General features: G+C 42.6%; 1 protein-coding gene across 1 annotated transcript in view; it reads left to right on the forward strand.

The window, feature by feature from the left end:
• The first annotated feature begins 1,124 nt into the window (after nucleotides 1-1,124).
• raph1b (Ras association (RalGDS/AF-6) and pleckstrin homology domains 1b) overlaps nucleotides 1,125-14,500 on the forward strand; it is a 37,997-nt gene continuing 24,621 nt past the window's right edge. The window contains exons 1-2 of the mRNA XM_034865179.1: nucleotides 1,125-1,424; nucleotides 11,618-11,701. The gene's annotated coding sequence lies outside the window, so the exon portion shown is untranslated. The remainder of the gene's footprint in view (nucleotides 1,425-11,617; nucleotides 11,702-14,500) is intronic.

Genomic DNA, 14,500 nt, shown 5'->3' on the forward strand with positions numbered 1-14,500 from the left:
GGTGTGGCCTTGACCAACTGGCGCTTTGCTGTGTAGCTGGTTGTTGCGGCCCAAGTTGGAGGTGGAGTGAAGGACCAAAAGTGATCAAGACACATGTAGAGACGCTGGCACAGTAAGTCAGGAAGAAAAAAGAATACAATATAAGAGAGGTTTATTATCTTTCATGGTGTAGTCCCGAAAGAGGTTTGATTCTCTGATTTAAAAACCCATGGCTGAATCGACAACATTTTAATTTATGTTAATTTGAAAAGTGCAACAGCTTTATTTGTCCACTAGATGGCAACAAAGCATTTTAGTTATAGTTATCTACAGCTACAAGCCAGGAAAATAGCCATTCAGCTCCAATCTTATATTAATTGCAACTATATATCACTTTGTTTCAATGCCTTTTCCTGTTCTATACAGGTTAAACTGCCCAGAACGGGGATTAGAGACCATAGAAGGGTAAAAAAATACCTTGTGTGGCAACACATGGTGACAGATTCATGGGATTGTGAAGTGGGGATTATAGCATTTCTAAAATGTTGATTGCAATTCTGATTCAGCAAATGGATGATGGGGATTGACGGGTTATGAATGCCATGTGTCCATATGGATAACACGCAATAATCTCCTTATCTGGAACAAGGCTATTGTCTGGTGGTGGTGGTGGCTTTAGGAGAGCATCAGCAAGAACCCCCGCAGAGCTCCGGTTTGGTTAAATGTGGCTGCTCTCATCTAGGCTGCTATATTTTAAGGTATTTTACCTTGATTGTATTCTCTTTTTAGCTTGTGTAAATAAGTAGGCTATATTTGAAAGTAGCAATGTACAATTTATTATTATTATTATTGTTGTTGTTGTTATTATTATTATTATTGTTATTATTAGCCTACTATCAAGGAATAGCTACTGGAGACTGATGCTGCCTTCACTGTTCCTCCAAGACTGCTACTTTCGTGTACATGTTTTCGTTAACCAATTAATCATCAGATAACTGGGCTAAAAAATCCGTCAACTAGTCAAATCGTATATCACCGCAATTGATCTCTTTTCCAGTATTACGTGTTCGTATCTGTCATATAGCTAGATCATTCCTCTTCTCTGCGATCCACTCTAATATAATTTATTTCCGACAGGCCCTGAACGCAACGTTGGGTTCTGGGCTGGACAGGAAACGACGGAGACGCGCAGCGTGTCTCCTCAGCAGCTCCGGGAAAGAATAGTGGGAAAGGGGAATGGGCTTGGGATTGTATGAAGCCTAGACGAGGCGACGTGTGGAAACATGAGGATAACGGGAGGGTTTTCACTAAATTAACATTTTAAACAGATAATTACACACATATCAGGAGTTTTTCTCATTTTTCTCCCCTAGGGCAGGGATATTTGCTCTCCCATTGGAGGACACAGGAGAGGCGAGGACCCTCTTTGTGAATCCCATTTTACTGTAAGTGATTTTTCTTGAATTTTCCGGAATGTTTTACTTCTCTAACGCATTTTTTCTCTCCTTTTGTTAAGCATGTTCAGAGATTGAAATGTCAATCATAAACAAATGACAGTGTATTAAGCCAGCCCATCCTAGGTTGTGTTCTCGGGAAAGGAGAAGGGAGGAGTAGCTATACTGAATGTTGACCACACTTCTTAAAGACAAGCACCAGTAGGTTAAGAAACAATGTAAATGTGGTGTTGACTGTTAGAACATGTGTGTGGCAGGGTGTTTGAATGGGGGGGGGGGGGTTGTATGCCCCATATGCGACCATTGAACGGGTCCTTTCTTGGGGAGAAAGGGCGTGCAGCGTTTGGGCCGACTGGGATTAGAGCCGCAGCTTTCATGGAAGAGGCAATTGAACGTGAGCCTATTGTTTTGTTGTATGCTAGTTGTTAATTATGTTGCCAAAGCCGAGACCTTGCACTCTGTGGTTGCCAACAAGGTATTTTCAACCTAATTGTCCTCCCCTGCATCTTACTGAGCAGGAGGAATATGTATAGTCTCCACCCTGTTCAGCGGGAGGGGGCTAGCACCAGCTCCTGGTAATGGCCGATGGTTTTGTCGCGCTAATGTTTGTATCATACGGCTGCGTTATTTTTTTGAAACACCATATTTTATGTCTTTAAAACCTTTTAAGATAAGTGGTAGTTGACGTCAGTGTGGCAGGGTTGAGCTCATTTTCAGTTACCTTCTTCACTGCAGCTCGTGAATACTGTTTTAATTCCCTTTGTTGGATGACGCCGCCGGAGATTGGGTAACATGTAGCCAGTTTGACCGTTGGCTATCATCAATTTAATGCTAGCGTCCCCTTTAGCCACGAGAATTATCTTTTTGAAAACTAGGCTACACTGCTTTATTTGTTTAGAAAATGTCTTAGGGAAGCCTGGTGGAAAAGTTCAAGCTCATACACATTGGGTTAAAACTTTGCTGCTGATTTATTGGTAAAAAAAAAATGTCTAGCTTCGTTTCCATCTCAAGTCCACTTCAGACATTTACATGAACACTAGAAAGATAACGAACCTTCATTGACTGTGGGGTTCAAAGGTCATTTGTAGAGGAGTTGCCTGCCCACCTTGCCACTGGCTGGCTGGCCACCACATTGGCCCAGGTTATCACCCAGTAAACGTTCCCTGTGGGTTAGTTACTCTACAAAGTCATTTTTTTAACTGTTCAGCTTCTTGTTAGGGGTGAACACACAAAAAAAGCCAATGAGATACCACTTGGTCTAGCCTTTATTCCCCACAGTGGCATTATAATAGGCCGTCTGTGTCCTTAAGGCACGCTTAATTTGCATCCACAAAGCACTAGACATTATTCTGGGCATGGAGACGGTGCAGGAACAATACAGCCCATTCGCTTACAGTGCAGTTGAATTATGAAAATAACTGCTGGCCTTCTGCTCGCTTCCCTTCAGGCACTATGTCTTTTTTTTTGCAAGAGGAAAATAACAGGAATCATATGCTCCTTATTACTGTATAAATACAGAAAAAGAACCATGTGGCTTTTGTTCCTTTTATTGTGGCTTTGTTTTATATGCTCTGTCCCATAATGAGTTGAAGAACCTTTATTATCAACTAGTTATGTAAAGTCAAAACTGATGGTTTGTAAATATTTTCTCTGTTTTTAATGTCAGAAGCAACTTTTGTGCTTATCTTAGGCCTGTGGCGAAATTACAACATGTTTATTGGAACAAGATCATATAATTTAAAAAGTAACAAGTGTCTGTTTGATTCAGTGTCATCATTTGCATATGCCATGGACTGATTTGTGTTGTGATGGCATTGGTGCACACAAATAAACAACTTAAAAAGCAACAGTGGGCATGCATCTCATAATACAGCCCCTCGAACAAGGCATTCACTAAGTAGACTTAATAGTCCTGAGGTCATTGCATTCAGGTAGTATGGTATACAGCTTAGTCATAAAAAGCTCATGCATGGATTAAGTTTCCAGCCGCAGAGGTAAAACACATGTTAGAAGAGAGCGTGTCATTTCACTGCTTCTGTTTAGAAGCACATGTTTTTTTCACTGTTCACTTTCTTTCTCAAGGCTACTGAAAAAAGAACCTAGGGAGCTAGAGTATATATTTTGCAAGAGCTCAAAATACATAACCAGAAACATGGTATTCTCATTCTATCCAATGTTGTGTTTCGCCAAGTGGAAGAGGAAAAAAAAAAAGCCCTTCTGCTTTCCTCCCTCCATCTCTCTGCTGCCTTTCATCCTTTTTTGTGTACGCTTGATTTCCTTGGGATGTAGTTGATTAGATAAGAAAAACAGTTGTCAACTCATATTTTGGGCTTGAGGAATGATGCCACGACACCGTGTGTGCGTTCAGAGAAGACAGATTTGAAAGCTATATCTGGTTTGTGTGTTAGCAACTCTGCGTGCTGGTCTGTCAGCACTTTACTGGCTCTATCGTGTGAGTTGCAAGGGCCATGTCTGACGACCTCCCATCCATCCACCCATGTCCCACGGGCACAGGCAAGTCTGATCTGCACAAAAGCTCCAGAGACTTGGTTGGGGGTGGCGATGGTGCTGGGTGTAAGTTTACCCAGGTTGTGTTACAGCCGGGGGGTGTAGGTGGGTAATTGTGGGCAGGGGGAGGATGGCACTTCAAACGCAGGCTTCAACATACCCCGATGAAGACCCTGAGGGGAGAGTGTAACCTGATAATTCGACTGATAGGAGGTACCTTGGCTTGGGGTCGGGGAGTTGTGAGTAAACTGCAAAAGGCCACCGGCTGCATCAGCACTCCTTGGTGCCAAACAAGATTCAACAATATGGGTGCATAGCATGAGAGAGAAAGTGTCTGTGTCATCCCACCAAGGTGTGCCCCCCCCCCCCCCCCCTCTTGTCACAGGCACGCAATCCCATCCTCTATAGGGCCTTGTTTTGTAACATTTTGCTGACCTTTGGTGACTCCCGCCCCTGTCATTTGGAAACAAAGACAAATGGCTGACCAGCCTGCCTGTGGCCTGCACCACTACTGTTTCAGATAGAGCTGCTCTTCCTGTTGACCTTTTCATCCAAACCTATAGACTTATATCGGTGCCGTCCATGACAGGAAATCAATTGTTTGAGATCTGTGCAGCCTTTTCTTTTGTGATGATTGGTTTCTGTTCTTTCGACAAGGTGAATAGTAAGGATAAGGCGGCGAAGCCTGAAATAATGAAATCAAGGTGTGTCATATTGTCCGCCTGTGCTAAAGCAATGTATTGCCAATACAGCCTCTATTCTCCGACTGCACCGCTGATTGGAGTAGGCAGAACCAGGGCACCCTCCTCTATTTTCAGGGCATTACATGATCTGGGTCCTTGTTCAGCAGATGCACTCAAGCGCATACACACCGGTATATAAAGACAACTAGAGTTATGAATGGAAAAGAACTACATTTGGATGTCTTTGCCATGTTCGTTTTCATATCTGTGCCATTAGGTAAACGCTTTTTCCTGACTTTCACGGGTGTATACATTTTTAGTACAGGTCAGTCCTGGTGGGATTTACATCCTTAAAGGAAAAGTCCACTTTTCAGGACAGTACATAAGTGGATAATATACAATTTGCAGTTTCCACTGTGTTACAGGGGTTATTTCATTAACAGCGTGGTCCCCCTTCATATCGGAAAAGGGCCGGCAGATGTTGCATCTAGCTGTGAGGTAAAAAGTATAGATGAAGAGAGCTGGTGCAAATTTTGAAGTGGACAAAAAGTGGTAGTTGCACCCCTTGTTCATTTCACTGTACACTCAGGCTACTTTAACTGGAGAAAGTGATACCTGTGCTTCTGTTAAGATGGACTCTTCTTGTATAATTGTTAAGCATCTGTAGAAGATTGTGGGTCTGGATATAAGCCCTTACATTTATGATACAGAGGGGCAGACACCAAATTTTAACATCTGTATTTGTTTTCAAGGAGACTTGATGCACCCATTAAACTACATAACTCAGTGTACGTGCCTCAGTTTTTCCGTCTTTATCTCCCCCCCCCCTACGTCTTCCTTGACCTATTTTCCTATATTTGATCCGATCTGCTACAATACGTTATTGTTAAGTTGTTAATTGTCCCTTTTGTGTGCTACCTCTTTCCCTCTACAGTGTATTTAAGCAGCTTAGGCAGCTATTAATCGGTGTGACATTGACAATGGCAGGTGGCTGATTCTCACTGCTGGGCTGCTGATGGGACTCCCTCCTCCTCTACTGTATTACAGATGGTGTGTTCCATTCACTGGTGCAGGGGGTCAGTCTTTGTTAACTAAATAGATTGATTGATTGTTACTCTCTTGTCACATGTAGTCTGCATGACCAACATCTGTGACCACCGTATAGTCTTGAGGCCCATCTGGTGTGTTTTATCTTCACCTACCTTTAAGTAAAGTTGCATACAGTTGGGTAATCACCCTGAACTTGATTTAGCATGCAAGGGTGGAAAAGGGAATCTCATTCTCAGCTAGAGTTCCAGCAGGCGCATCAGGTATCTGTGAGCTGAACGCACAGGGAGCCGTAGAGGCGGTGATTTATGGTATCATGTTTCTTTGTCTTCCTCACCTGCCTACGTAATCCACCACAAAGTCCAGTCAAAGCTCCACTGTAACAGTCACGGGATGGGTTGATGGATGAGGCGGTCTGTTTGTGTGGACTGAGCCGAGCCATGGATAATGGGTCTTTGACATGGAGAAGGCAAGCAAGAGGGCTTCAAAGAGTATTAAAATACACACAAAGTGCTGACTCAGGGGAAATATGCATGTGCTTACTAGCTGCTGAATAGAAAATAAACATTATTGGCAGGATGATGTATGATCGGTCTGGTGTAAGATGTAGATTTGAAAGAAGAAAGTAGATTTATTTCCTACTTTGTGTATTGCTTGCTGCGCTATTTTGCAATCCTGATTGAATTAAATGGCCAGTTCTTTACAGCAGATCACGTGACGTGTTATAGCCTGGGATAAACATCAGCACAGCCAATTCCTGTGTTGTCTCTTTTACCCGTCTGATCAGAGTTCAGCCAGTTCTCATGAAACCATAACAGCGGTTTGCGTGTCTGTGTGTTTATGGGGCAGGATTGATGGGGTTTGTTTGCCTTTTTGCAGTCTCTGGTAACACTTACAGCCCATCATACAAACACAGATGAAAGTAAAATGAACTGCTGTTTTCCCTCACCTCTGTGTGAAATGCTCGCCGCTTGGCACAATGCTTGTTAAGTTGCTTTCTGATCATTGACCTCCCGGTTACATTCCAGTCAAATCCACTGAGGATTCAGTTTTATATAACACTTAGAATACATTAACAATTGTGGCATTATAAGACTATCAGAGAAAGTTAAATATCTAGTTACAGTTATTATAATATAGACATTAAAATGTCCTTAGATCAGCATTACATTGTGTTGGGGATGACAAGTTTGTGTGTGGTTACAAAAGCAACATTATGTGCCTGAATCATTTGGAACAAACAAATCTATTGTCACGCATAGAAAATAGATTTAAGACCGGCTGAACATGCACTGTATTTAAGTTGTCATCCTTTTGAATTGTAGCAAAATAAGAATTTTGTTAAATTACATAGTGTACATACATACATACACTGAAGCGAAAACTCGTACATTTAAATGTTCCAACCGTTTCAAGTGTTTCTGTGTTCAGTTCAAGACACAAACTAGCTCTACACTCACAAACTGAGGCTGAAATGGCTTGTTTTGCTATTAAATATGCAATGTAGCCTACTTTCCCCCCTTCAGACTTTAACTACACTCTCACCCATAATCATGAAAGTTACGCCAGCTCATGTCTGTTAGAAGTAGCTACACTATCCAGGCGGTACTTTAGAGTGCGGTTCCTCGAGTAAGGGAAACAAGAGGGGGTTGGAAAGCAATCACAGCTCCCGTTCATGACATCCCAAGGCCAGAGCCGCAAGGGTCACCACACATCGCCATGTCACTAGTGACTCCACAACCGAGCCGGCTGCCGAAACAAGTCGGGGAAGTGGACGAACACCTGTGAGGAAAAGGGTGAACATTTTAAATTTGGTGAGAAGTATCAGATAGAGGATGCGGAGGTGTAGGGAGAGGACAGAAGAGCGAGTTTTATGAGAACCAGTAAAATGTTCTTCAGCTGATGCCATGTGAAATAAGACGGCTCGGAAACACTGAGGTCATTCTTTGTTTTCCTAGTGTCTTCCGCCAAATTCTGGAAGTCATACTTTTTTTCCCCAACACTTGGCTTCAGGCTAGTGCTCTGCATTTACTGTATAGCCTGATGTTGGCAGGCTGCTCCATTTTTCTTCTTTACACCAACATTAATGTAGGACACGGAAGGAATCTCAAGTTTCAGGCCATGACCTGAAATCTGTCAAGATCCAACTTTACTTGGATCTTGAGAAAATCCAAGTAAAAACAGCCAGGCTTGCCGTGGCTGAAGCGGATTGACACATTTTTTGCTAGAGAATCCCTTGACAGTCAGTCAGACCCACAGGCTTAATCTCACAAAATAGCGCTGTGTGTGTGTGCTTGTGTGACTGCCTTTTGCCAAATCTCATTGACTAATACCCTGGCAGCTCTGCGAGTCAACCCAAGCCTCTCTTGAATGAGTCTCTGGGTTGAGTTAGTGGCTGAATAGCTTGCTAATCTCTCTCTGCTCAGCTGATCTTCACTCTCTAGTGATTCATGATTATTTTGACCCGTGTGCCACACAGGCAACTCTACTCAGGGACTGACTTAAGCTCGGCCCCCAAATTGGGCACCGTGCCCGGCTTTAAGGCTACATGGGGAGGGTCACTTGGCGTATTTGAGGTCAGTTAGATTGACCCCACACTGCTGTTGAGAGATTATTGGAAGGATACCGTGTAAATGAGAAGTGATTTTTCTGTTATTTAACCACAGCTGTAAGGAAGCTGTGCTAATGAAGAGGTTTGAACTGATTTATTTAGCAGTTAAATGGAACCAGTGCACACACAGGACTATTATGATCCAACACAAGAGGAACAGGTCCAAATGTAGACTAACACAAGAGGCATTTGATCATGTAGCTCTGTATGTGTGTGTTACATTACCCATAAACCCCACTGGCAGCTAGCCAGCCAGTGGGACCTCCATCAGATCCCACTGGCCATCGTGGGAACATTCCTGACGCAGCAATATTCCATAATTCCCACCATGTGTGATGTTTCCAGAGCAGAGTGCTCGCCTGCTGTACGGACCGTGGAGAATCCCACCGAGGAGAAGAGATCAGCTCCTTGTAATCGCAACCAGACATCACGGTGTGAGAGTGGGAATAGCACAAGTAGTAGAAGGTTGGTTCAATAACCCCCATCACCATGAGGTAAAGCTGATAAAGAGGGCAGGTTGTTTGTTTAGCCTCGCTGCTAAGTCACTTAAACAGAACAATCCAATATCCACCGGCTGGCAATCATTTGAGGGACGCAGCCCCCCAATGCCGGTCATGTTGCTACCAGAACCAGAACCAGAAATACTTCATTGATCCCTGAAGGGAAATTCTGTGTAACAGTTGCACACATTGCACAGTATTGCATTTTATAATTTAAGCAGATGATATGCAAATCCAAAATTACAATACAACTTTTGAAGTGATTTTTTTTTAATTTTATTTTTACTACTGAAGAGGTCAGGCCATCCACTGAGCAATCATGGAAGCTTTGAGTTGCACTTGACTCGGTATAAAAGCTCACTGATCAATACTAATGCACCTTCTCAGCAAAGATTGGCTTTGTAGCGAACCATCAATTATCTGACTGATGGTTTACCTAAATGCCCTTACAAGAACGCTCAGGGTCGCGAAGGCCTTGGCTTGTTCTGGAAGCAGACTAAGATGCCGCTGGGCATTTCCGATCAACAAATTTCCTTTGGTCTAGCCATTGTTAGACAGATTATTAGTGCATTAAGACAGTGGTTCTCAATCTTTTCGACTAACCCTTTTTCTGATGGTATTTATTGGATGATAATCTTCTAATCACTCAGAAATGAAATCTTTGAATGAATTCTATAATAGAAACTCTGTATGATGAGTATATGGTCTTTTGGGCCAACACAAGTGTCCAAGGGGCAGGATGTACGTGGATGTGCTCAGTTAATGTGCTGTCATCTTGAGTAACAAAGACTCAAGCTGTGTAGTTGCTTGTGTCGTTTTGTCTGTCCTTTTAATGTCAGTTTGGGACTTGGATTCTGTTATGTGGTCATGGAAAACCCTTATTATAGAATGTGGGTTTATGTGGATGACTATTCTATCACAAATTATCATCACAGGAAGTACTTCTCACAGTATGATTAGTAGATGTCACATGGGATTTGGCAGTCATACAGTACCAACATACACTGGACACACATATTAATGTCTGCCTGCTTACTCATTTGCTGTACTTCCCCTGCAACAGTCCTGTCTTTCTTTTCCTGCTGTGACATCATCAACACCCCTGCTTGCAGTGCCCTGCCCTCCTTCCCACTTCCTGCCCTGACAGAAAAAGAGCTGCCCCGTAGGATTACTGTTAATGGGGGAAGTGTGGGTGGACAAGGACACACCTGTGTCCACTACATAGGACCCTGTGTTTTCCCCTTGGTCTGTTGTTGAAGTGGGGCACCAATCTAGGTCACATAAAAACTCTTGAAACTAACTGTTGCAAGGGTAGTGACACACAGGGCATCATTTTTGGCAGTTGCATGTTTTCAGAGTGCTCAAGGAGTCTCCTGAGCATAACTTTATTACAGAATTTAGAGGGGAAACCAAGGAGGAAAATGTACCTATGTCATGTCTGAAATTTGTTTGATGATGAATGTTTTTTTTTGTCCTTTTAATTTTTGTAAAACCATTGCTTTTTGATTACGAGTTGGTAATCTTTGTCTGTCCCTGGGCCGCAGGCCTGCCTTTGTTTTCAGCATTGGAGCAGCTGCTTGCCAGCTCCATGTGCTGTTGTGACTGGAGCAACTGTGTTCCCTGCAGCTGCACAGACCCATGTGTCACTGCCACACCTGTTCAATGGCCTTGTGTTGACTGAGTGATATCACACGTTAACTGTGTGCAAATTATACCGAAGAGATGGGGGAGGGTGGTGACCTGTAATCTGAGATGGCAATTGTGTGTTTTTGACACACATGCACGGATGACGTGCACATGCACAGACAAGCACGCTAAAGTCTTATTCTTCCTGACGTCCTGTTACAAGAAGTAACACACATGCACACACTTTCTGCCAAGAGAAGGGCCGCATGCTGTGGCTGAACAACAGTTGGTGTGTAGAAAAACGAAGGCAACAGCTGAAGCCGGCAGGAATAGCTTCCTAGTTGACAGCAACAACTTCAGCTGCCCACCTCTCATACACACACACACACACACACACACACACAGTTAATAGACACTATGACCAAATCATAGCATTGATGTTTCCAGACCAGCTCAGCATGTTACAATCTACAAGCAACATGTTGTGTGACATGGTCAGATTATAGTCCATGACCAGACTATGATTCAGCATTTAGATTGTTTTAGATAAAATAAGGTTAGGCTGGTATTAGTCAGCACTTGTAGCGTGTAAGTTGATGACTCGTGAAAATGTTTAACGCCTGTCAGCATTGCGGAGACTGGTGAGTCACAATCAGTCCACAAGTAAGAGTTTTGACAAGGTTTGGGTTTCTACTCTGACTCATGTTGTGAAATTATTAGCCTGCAGTGGTTACCATGCTTATTAAGTTGGCTGCGTGTGTGGCTCTGAATTTGACTTTGTAGTCAAAGAAGGCCTCCACAGCTCAAATGCCTCATTCTTAATCTCACAGTAATGATGAAGACAGCTTCTAATGAAGGGAGAACTGCTCTTGATTGCTTTTCGAGCTTTGCGATAAGTGTCTTTCTGGCTGTGCGTGTCATTTTTGTCTGTGCTTAGTTAAGTATTTCGCTCAAGCACACTCCACAGTTAATCCTCTGCATTCTTGTGACAGGGAAATCACTGTGCCTTCCTCTAGCTGCCTTCTGCCAGGTCTCTGAATTTTCCTGCAGTGCAGTAAGAATAAACGCAGTCGATCTATAAGAATTTCACAGACTAATGGCCTTGGATGAGAGAACCAAAGGAGGGATTGTGTTTTGCTACTACAGTCTCAAAAATAAACACTAAATCATATCTTATAGATTTTTTTCTTCCTTTTTTTTCATTTCCAGAGGATAAACGCCCTGTCACGGAGTGGAGAGGTGGTTTCGTCTGAACTTTAACCTCAGTAGGAAGGAGACAGAGCCACTTCAGAGGTAAGAGTTCCTGTAAACTGGAGTGAGTAAATGGTGCCATTGCTACTTTCTGTGGGTAATAAATTCTGAGCAGAGGAAAAACAGTATTGACGTTGCTGCCAGTAAAAGGCACAGATGCCACAGGGACTGTTATTTTTGACAAGCTGCTGTTGTAGCAAGCTGCCAGAGATGTTATATTTAAGGTGGTCTCAAATGCTGGTTTTATTGCAGCGCCTCTGTCATGCATGTCTGAAACATCTTGTGCTCAAACTAGCTATCATCTGTCATCTTAATACTTTTACATGGAATCCCCAGTTGACAATGTAGATCCATGTGTTTGTTAGGTGTTGTAAAAATAAGTGAATCCAGAGCTGGGGGAGAGTGGTGGGCTTCACCCCCTCCTTAAAACCTCCATCAGAAGGCCTTGTAAATCAAAGCCAAATGAAAGAGGAGTCAAGCCTCTGAGGATGTTGTCAGGAGAGTCTTACTCGCCGAAGGAGATAATTCCTGACTAAAGTAGAACCATGTGAGGGCCAACCGGGCTGTGGTTTGTAGTAAAGAGCTGCTCCTTACAGTGAGCCTTTATTCTCTCACTGTCACAGATCTGTGTTGAATTTGTAATCCCGAGTCTCAGTGTTTCCACTTGTATTTATACAAGGGATGGCGACAATGTAATTTTCTAGAGTGTCTTCTTGGCTGCGTGTGCAAAGCACACATGACCATCAGCACAGATTGAAGTGGGCCACAAGACCCAGAGCATAAACACCTTATAAATCAACGCAAAAATAACTCCACAAATAAAATGGCATCCGGGTTGCTATTTTCCTTTTTGTTGTTGTTTAGAAAAACTAGCCAATTCAATTGTCCTGGCATTTTGGTTGCAGTGGCGGTGTCCACATACTGTAGGTCAGGTAAGCTTTACTAAGAAGACGCATATGGAGTAAGAGATGAATTTGTTACTTTTCCATTTGTGATGGGGGAATGAGTCTGAAATGTTTGTATTCATTTTATAATAGTTAGACCATGGCTTGTCAGTTGGGAAATGCACGTCTGGAGAAAGTATTAAGGTGTCTAGAAAACACTAATGGAGGTAGAATGTGGATGAACAAAGTCCCAGTCACATACTGTATAAAAAAAAATAAAAAAGTGAGGATGTGGAAGGAAACCTGGTTATAAACTGGGACCCCAGCAATGATGGAGCCTGAGGCTGAGAGGAGGAAGCCTGTTCCCCTGGAATTAAACTGTTCCAGAGGAAGTCTGGATGCATGTGTGTCAGAGAGGTTTGTTGCCGTGTGTTGGCGGCTGACTCTTTTTCTGTCTGTCTGTGTCTGTATGTCTGTCTGTCTCATGTGGGCTGTCGTGCAGAGTTGCTTATTGACGGTGACACATTTAGCTGTCAATATTATTCGACTTGTTCATGCAGGATCATGGTTAATATGTCATTGTTCTGTGATGTGGTTGTCATGGAAACAGTTTCATTTATGCACCGGGCATTCTTAAAACAAACCACCTTGAAACGATATTCCCTGCTGTTCCCGAAGATAAGCAAGTTGCAACCACGAAGACCTCTGGGAAATGACAAACCATACTTAAGTGCGTGTGTGTGTGTGTGTGTGTGTGTGTGTGTGTGTGTGGGGTATTCCGGAATTGAATGGATGGCAACATTGGCACGGCAGGAATGCTAGAGGTGGCGTGGCAGCAAACGGACTAGCACATTTTTTTGTGTCTGTTTGGATGAGAAACACAAACACACACTTGGAAAACAGGAATATCGTCATTAGCCAATAAGTGGCCAAGGGTTGTGGGGTGAAGGACTGAGCAAAGGGGAGATGGGAAACGTAGTAAGCTAACAGAGGAAAACATTCCCAGCTGCTTGTGGCATGAGTGCAGACATACGTGTATTTTTTGTTGCCTTTAGGTGCAGCACATTGCATATGGCTGGCTTGTGGCAGTATGAATGTGTTGTTGTCACCGTCCATGCGTGTGTCTGGGCATGTGTTGCTTGTGCAGTATGTTATGCCTACTGTGCTTTGTATTCTTTAACAGGTGGCAGATGCAAATCTCATGTTCAGCTAGACCAAGCAGCTAAAGGATGATTACAAAATTCTATTTGAACGCCATAAGTACTTTAAATATATCTGGAGTAGATGAGAGAGCAATGCAAGAATAATGTTCTATACTGCTGGGAAGTACGAAAGAAATGTGATATAATAAATAGTTCTAGGTTGTATTGCTCCTACTATTTTCTTTATTATATTTTCATATTTTGGCTGTTATGATTGTGAAACAGGCCTGCATTGTATGTGGTATTTAATGGTCTGTGTGAACCCTGATCAAAGAATTCAGCCTTTGGGTATTTCCTGTTTTGCTTTGTCCCCTGTCGTATATACAACCTATTTATTATTGATGAATTACAGCAGGTTCTAAATGTTTTAGAGTTACACATTTAGCATTACTAAGTGGAGCTGGGCAATATATCAATATTGTGATATGAGACTAGATATCACCTTAGATTTTGGATATCGTAATATGGCATAAGTCCTTTCCTTGTTTTTAAAGGCTGCATTACAGTAAAGTGATGTCATTTTCTAAACTCACCAGACTGCCTTTACCCACTTAGTCATTATACCCACATTACTAATGATTATTTATCAAAACTCTCGTTGTGTATATAGTTTGTGAAAGCACCAACAGTTAACACTACAATATCGTTGCGAAATTGAGGTATTTGGTCAAAAATATTGTGATATTTGAGTTTCTTCATATCGCCCAGCCCTATTATTAAGCAACAATTTACATTACAGCATTGCAGCTTCTTGC

Source organism: Etheostoma cragini, chromosome 24, assembly GCF_013103735.1.
Source record: "Etheostoma cragini isolate CJK2018 chromosome 24, CSU_Ecrag_1.0, whole genome shotgun sequence".
Lineage (NCBI taxonomy): Eukaryota > Metazoa > Chordata > Actinopteri > Perciformes > Percidae > Etheostoma > Etheostoma cragini.